Raw genomic sequence first — 8,129 nt, 5'->3', positions numbered from 1 at the left:
CTTTGTTGTGGTGGGCTGACCCTCGCTGGCAGGTAAGCCCCCACCCAGGCATGCTCACTCACCCTGGTGGGGCTGGGGAAAGACTCAGAAGGGCAAAAGTGAGAAAAACTTTTTAAAAAGTCTTTGGGTTTTATATTATTACTTGTTTAGTCTCACTGTAATTTAGTATTTTACTTGAAGAAATTTAGGATATGCCTAAGTTTGCACAAAAACGGTGCAGACGTGATATGGTGTCTTTTGGTAACATTCAGGATAAATCTTGTGGTTAAATTAAGTTGACTATCATGTGGATTAATTCTGCTCTGTGATTTATATGAGTATTAAATAAATTGTCAGCCCTCTAAAACAGGTTTTGTTAGGCATATTTGTTTTCCCTCTCTTCCTTGCCTTGTTTGTCCCCAGACAACGAGAAGATTATGGGCATCATTAGGAGTGGAGAAGATGTCAACAGTGAAATTGTATTCCACTGTTACTTTTAGCACCGATCTATTATGGTATATTGAAGAGATGTTTTATCTCTCTGGACTGTTTTATCTCTTATTATTTACCTGTGCTAAGTGTCAGGGAGGCCAAATATTACATTGTTCGATTCCTTTCTGAATGCAATACAAATTCTGACAGAGGGGCACAGAGGTATCTGAGAAAAGCATGGTCTGTTTTACCATCCTTTATTTACAAAAGTTAAAGCATCTGCTTACCTTGGTTTTCTGACCAGGCCATTTGTAGTTTAAGGAAGAGGCATTCAGCCTTTGTCCAACAGCTGGTCCCCATTTTCTCCAAATAAACTGCAAATGGCCACTTGGATTTCCTTGTGTAGTTCCAGCAGGTTCACACTGTGGTATATAATTGAAGGTGAGAACACTGCTGCACAGTGCTTTTCAATCCAAGAAACACTAACCATAACAACCCATTAACCACAAAATGAATTCTTTCTACTTATCTCTTCCTGACACAAAAATGAATTTTAAGTCTCTGTGTCTCTCTGTTGTTGTACGCGTGCTTTTGCAAAACTAACATCATTTCAATGCCATTGAACTCACTAGAGTTCTCAGAAGCTCTTAGAAAAAGAAGGTGGAAAAGAGAGACTGTCAGAACAATCTGTATGATCCACCAGCTATTATGGATCCAGCCCGCTAAAGGAGTCCATAAAACCTAGCGGACCCCAAATTAAGGGAAACATTTAGGTACATCAATTATAGTAGAAGAACTATCTAGCTGTGTTGGCTATTGGGAGCCAGTGGAAGATGTCATGGAAGAACTGAGCTGGCCAATGGAAGAAGTAAATTCAATAATACCAATGAGAGAGAGCAGAACTGCCTCTTCCAACCACTAGTCTATTTCAGAGGAGATATGTATTCTTTTTTTAATGGAAATACTTACATGACATTGGTACATTGAAAATATTTTTTCCATTAATATTAAGGTGAAAATTTTTACTAACTGGAATTTACTTTATTATTAAGAGGATTTTATTATAGCAAACTCTAAATTTTATTGCATGAACATATGATTTTTGTTATTGACTGCTTTACAGATGTTAATAAATGTGAATTTCTTTCTTTTGGACTAATTCTCTCACCATTGTGCCTACTTGTGCTGTTGAATCTGTGGGCATGCCCATAACAAAATGTTACTAGAAATACAATACCAGTGAGCACTTCCTTCACAGAACACCTTTAAATATTCACAACACTTGATTGGCAGAAGCAGCAAGTTGCAGCAAAATTCTCTGGTTGTGCAGACGTTCACGAATGAGCGTGCAGGTGTCCTGTGTTGAGGCTGTGCCTGTAAGGAAGGATAAGCACCCAGTGGCAGCAGACAGCACATCTGCTGGCTGTGCATAATGAAATGTTCAGCCATGCGCCTAGGGTAGACAAAATCCTAAATCCAGCTTTTGCTGGAAGATGTACTACTTCTCCATGCAGGAGAACCTTACCAACCTCATGCAAATCCACAGGTCAAAACATTCATCCACTATTTCTAGTACGGCGTGGAAAGTCACTGCTTGCTATTCATCACTGCCAGTGCCTCACTTTTCAATCCCCAGCTCCAGAGACCTGTCTGACAGAAGCATTGCCACTTCAGATGCTCCCTATTGGCTCAGCTGGATGGCTTCCCTCTACCCATGAACTAGAGTGCTCTATGCCCTCCTCTTCTGCCATTGACACAAAAATACGAAACTTTTGCCAAAAATATGTCCTCTGATCTGTATTTTTTCTATCTTTATTTATCAAGACTTCTTAAGATAACTTACTTCCATCTTGACACACAGCTCCCTTGAGGCACCAACATCTCTGTGATAGATGCTTCTCTCCTACCTGCTTCTCTAATTTCTTCTAATCACTCTTATTTGAATCTCCATTCCCTCTCATAATAGGCCTGATCCTGATGCCTCTGCTGCTGTGCTTTGAACACTGAATGCCCACTGACCGTATGCAACACATAGGTGCTGATGCCTATTCTCAGGCATCCTTCAGAGTCTATAATCAAGACCTCTATGGCTACCTGTAACCTATCCACAGCATAAAGCTTTCCCTCCTCACTACTGCAGCCTACAGTTTCATGTTCTGAGGTTGTACAGTACTTAAAAAGTAAGTGGAGACTATAAATTCATAATATTATACATGTCATGTTAACAGAGAAAGCACCCAGACTTACAACTCCCAAAATAAACAGCAAATAGGCAAACAAAAATCCTGGAAATAAAAGCCTTCTCTCTGGAACCACTGATGCTGTGTAATACCTTGAAGCTTAGGACAATTCTTCCATGGTATTAAAGCCTCATGGTCCTCCTAATCAGCCTGCAAGCTCTCTCAGCAAGCTTTCTCTCATTTGCTCAGGACCTGCTTTCTCTCACTCATTCAGATAGCTCCCCAGCTCAGAGAACACACATTCTTTTCTCATCTGTTTTCCCACTAGGCAATTTCCATTGTTCTAATTTAGAAGCAGACAACCTGAGACGATCAGTTTCCTTTAATTTAACCAGTCTATTTAGCATATTCAGTGCTTTACTGAGAAAAAATCCTATTCTGTTATCTCTTCTTAGATGACTCTTGTATCTTTTCTTGGATAGAGTGTGTGATCTATGACATAGTCCCAGCCAGCAAGTGGCAGATTAAATACAGACTGAGGAATAGAGTGGTACATGAAATTCATAAAATAAGTCTGGATTTATAAATTATACATACATTCCCCAAATTGTCATATCTCCCAATCTTCTCTCTGCTGTTTTTCAGATTTCCTTCCACCAGTCACTGTCACATCATAGCTTCTCCTTTCTTTTTTATGTCCTGATTAACAGGACATCTATATTCTCCCTTGAGCTCTCTTCCTCCCAGCAAGATTGTTTTCCATATCCCTACAGAGAGGGGCCAAAAAAGCATTTGTGAGCCTGAGACGCTTCTTTTTCAAGATATATTATGTGATCTAATAAAAGATAATACTTTTTCTCATAAATGTACCTCCATGAGCACAATTCAAATGTTTTAATATAGGTTCAGAAAAAACCTATATGAAAAGAATTTATTCTTAGATTACTTTTAAAAAAAATCAAATATAGACTTTTTTTTCTATATGGAAGAGGATTCTCTTAATCTTTTGCAAGGGGAATGGTTTCACTCCCTGAATATTGATAAAGACCACAGATTTTGCAATTGGAAAAAGCGGTGAAATACAGAGTTGTCATCTTCTCCTGGTAGTACTGATTCTTTAGTGATGGATTCAGGACGCTTGAAAACCATTGTGGCCATATACAACATTTTCACCCCATGCTCTATACCAAAACTTAGCCAGCAGGGTAATTAATTTAGAATACAGAGATACAGAACTAAAGAGTAGTTTGGAGGGGTTTGGGGGGACAGTTTTTTGTGGGTTTTTTAAATTTATTTCAAAAAATTTCCCAAGCTTTATGGCTCTATCTTCATTACTTAGCTCTCAATACTCAGAAATTGCTTAGAGGATGTGACAGGTTCTGCAGCACGGCTCGGTAAAGAGTACACTGCTGTACAGCACTGGCACCAAGGTGTGTTTATATGCCAAAAAATAAGTACCAAAGAAGTACCATATTTTTTCCAAGAAGAACCAAATTTTGGCAAAAACACAACGTGTGAAACTAGAACATGGCTCATTAACACTGAATATCCTTCAGTGCTTGAGTGGAACAAATACTCTCATTTTTATCCCACAGTCAAGTCTGCCATCTGATTTTTCTATCGCTCTCTGCAATAATTCTAATGGAATTAAATGAGTGCATATGGAATTGTAATACTCAGTGCATACACGTACCTGTAGCAAGTTCTTTTCCTACCCTGTTCCCGGTTCCACAATTTTATTTGAAATCAAGGGAAGGTGCACACAGGCCCTTTTTTCTTTTTCTCTTCAGTGACTTCTCCTATGCATTTCCATCTTCAATAAGTGCCACTTTGTCTTCTAAAATGTGCATTTTTACGATGTTTATATTACACACACTAGAGACTTGCAGCAGCTATATAAGCATCACTTTATATGATGGGTTGATAGAGTAAGCAACCTCTTGAAAACAGAACTATCTTACAGTTTTACACTCTTTAATTGCACTGTGTGTTGCTTTTGATTTTTTTTTTATAATGAGCCTTTGTTATACAAGTTATGCTTTTAGCCCTAAACTGATGAGAAACATCCAAATACGCAATCTATAAACCAGATATAAGGTATAGGAAATATAAAAATAATGTGATTGGGTTAGAAATGTCGCTCTGATATAGTTTGGAGAGTTTAGTGTTTCAAGGAGAGTAGTTTATTCTGCCTGCCTTACAGGAAAATGAAATTTGCAGGTAAAGGGAGCATCTGTGCACAGATTACATAAGTACATATCCAGCCTTACCCTGGAGTTCAACTTATTTTTTCTAGCATAAAACTAATAAGCAGCACAAAAAGAAAGCAAAGTCCTTGACTATTACAAGATACAGTTCTGAGATGTCTCCCTCTTACCGCTTCATGGTTGCCAGAAGAATGGGTCTTATTCTTAAATACCAAGTTTGTGTGACAGACACATTTAGTTCATTCCTATCTTTTCCTTGTCAGAAGGGCAGTAAAGGTGTTAAACCCTCTGCTTAGAATGCAGCTGTAATGCTTCCATTGTACAACGTACTGCGCATAAGATGTACAAAAGTCCAACCTCTGAATATCACATTTGATTCAAAAATGTTACTTGCTACTAGATGCTCTAAAAGCATGGTAGTTCTGCAGCAGGAACTGGTCAAAGTTCTTAATTACAAAAAGGCATCTTTCCATGTTTCACTTGTAATAGGAATTTTTTTTAAAAGTTAGTAATAGCTATGTGTTGATTACAATTTCAAGTGTCCATGTTGAAACTAAATATATATCTCATAGTGACTTTGAAAATTATTTGGATTTAGTATCTAGCAGACAAAAGCACTCAGTGCCAAAAAAATAATATTTTTTTAAAAAGGAAAATTATGAGAATAGCCTAAGATATGCTATGCTGTTGTAAGAAAAGGCACAGAAAATGCAATTAAAAAATGTCAAATGGCAAAAGAAATCACAAAGGTAATGATTGACAGGGAGATTACTTTTATTTTTTCTGCATTTATTACTTACTCAACTAACTGCTGTTAGATAAAGGACACAAAACACCCTCTACCAGTGCTTAACTAACATACGGTTGATCAGGTGGGGCTGATATTCACCTCCACTTCAATTGCCGCTGCTCTCAGTGCAGAGAGGGGTCAGAGCGCTAGGGGTACCATCGTCTTAAACTGTTGCAGTGAGTTTTACTAGAGAACGTCTGTCTAGGACAAATATTGAAGTGCCACAGTTACATAACTGAAATGTTGGTGGATGCGGCACAGATAATATCACTTTATGATAAGATCAGCAAAGAACCCATAAATATCATAAGCTCTCCTTTTAGGGGTTTATTAAATAATACAGACTAAAATTTAATTAATGCAAACACCGAATTTAAGAGTAGAAAATAGTTTACAATGAACAATTTAGCTCTTGAAAACAACTTTATACTGGCTAAAGTGTGTATAATGAAAGATTAAAATAAAATCCATTCTGAGAGAAACATGCTGGGGAAAGCTGCAGTACTGGCACCTTCTGGATACGTGCAGCAGGGGTGAACTGTAGAATACGAGCAGTATGAGCGTGCACAGTTTTCCTTAAGATATCCTACAAAATTCTATTAGGCTAAACATTTATATATACGTTTTGGTAATTCCAAAAGGATCAACATACACTTCAATTTGTTTTGGAATCCAGACAAGAATAGAGGGGGGGAAAAATTGCCATTTAGATTTTTATTAGGCTTTTATTAAGCCTGAGCACATACAGAAGAATAGCTGTTATGCATATGAAAGAAAGATATGAGCACATATAGTATATAACACTGACAAATGGCAAATGAGAACGCAGTTAAAATTTTCAGTTTGCAGAAGTTTGTGAAATACTGGCGTCACAGCTTCTGAGGGATGACATACACATAGGTGATGTTAGTGAATAGCACATTTATCGCCTGACTACCTAAAAAAAATAATGCTACTTGAAATCTTTATACATTTTAAAGAGAAGAGATGTAATTCTGTAAGAGTTTGAAGAATATTTTTAACCATTAAAGGTCATTTTCAGTACCTGTGAAAGTTAAGTTTCCAACTTGTTTTTGACTTCGCACATTTAAGGATTTTCAGTCATTAGGTGTTGCTGTTCTAAAAGCTGTTCACCTCAGAATGTAGCTTTTAGATTTATGTATCTTAGGAATCTTAGGAAAGTAGAGCTTACCATTTCCAGGGTTCATCTGTTTCCCTGCGTTACTCTCAAGCTAAATCAATCTTCAGATTCATAAAACAAGCTTGTAAATATTAATGTCTACCAGAAGCAGTCTCACCTTGGGTAACTATCACAGCAGAAGAACATTGGAGAAGCAACATATTTTTGAAAGCCCTTTCCAGCAAAATTAAAGTTTCTACTCCAGAGCAAGAAAATGGAAGAAAACACTTATGAGAAAAGTTGTAAAACAATACGGAAAAATAATGGAGGCCATAAGCTGACTGGAGCAAAATAAGAAAGGGAGAAGGTCAAAAGTAATAAAAAAGTGCAATGTGCCAAAAAGATACAAAAGGAATGAACAGGATCAAGGAAAGAAGACAGAAAAGAGAAGCAGTTACAGAAAAGAGAGTAAATAATGGAAATCTGTGGGAAAGGAGAATGAATACAAATGAGACTATATTTCCTTTTTTACAGTGTCTGAAAAAACATCAATGACAAAGTACATAGTTAAATGAATGAACAAGCATATAAAATGGATAAGATATATCAGTAGAGGTCGGGGCACATATACTTAGACTCACCAAGAGCAACACAACGTCTAGGGCTGGTTCTTAACACCATCAACTGAGACAGCAGCATATATTGCCCTGGAGTGGAGAGAAGAAAAAAAAAACCCCAAAAACCCAAAGCCTGCCTTACCAATCCTTAATTTTAATATTTGACATGTACTTCCCATAAAGTGATGATGACTGGCATCGAGTTTCTCTGGTTTCTTATGTACTGGTTTATTTTGATTCCTTTTTTTCTTTTTGTTTTTATTTTTCCATTTACTTTAATTAATCTTTCCTCAGGTGATCATGTTTTTTTCCCTAAGCAAATGTACTCATCTGGTACACTTTTCTTTCATGGCTTTCTTGCTTTTTCTCAAAGAAGAGCAGGAAAGATCCGCGGGGCATTGAGTACAGGCAGGAGAACTGGGCACTTTGCAGTGGTATATTTTTTAACAAATTGGCAGTCCTGGGGAATTAAAACACGAGTGGAAACCAAGAACTTCTGCCAAGGCAGAGAGAGCAAGAGCATGCATTCTTTCTTCCAGTTTCTGACATGATATGTTCAAATACCTTTCGGATATGGTATGTCAGCTTGAGTTTCACCATCTGATATGACATAATGCAACATGACACACTGATTGTTTCGTGACAGAAATGTAAAGAAAAAGATTGTCTCCGCTCTGCTAGTAAAGAAATCATTTTAAATAGAGAAATAGCCAGATTTCTCCTAAACATTAATGCACCAAAGTGTAATGGCCTTGAGAGCTTCCCCCTTCCTGGAGCTCCTGCTGTGAGGGCTCAGGGACATCT

This window comes from Phalacrocorax carbo, chromosome 11 (assembly GCF_963921805.1).
Source record: "Phalacrocorax carbo chromosome 11, bPhaCar2.1, whole genome shotgun sequence".
NCBI lineage: Eukaryota > Metazoa > Chordata > Aves > Suliformes > Phalacrocoracidae > Phalacrocorax > Phalacrocorax carbo.
The sequence above is the reverse complement of the archived record's forward strand: the minus strand, read 5'-3'. Positions refer to the sequence as shown.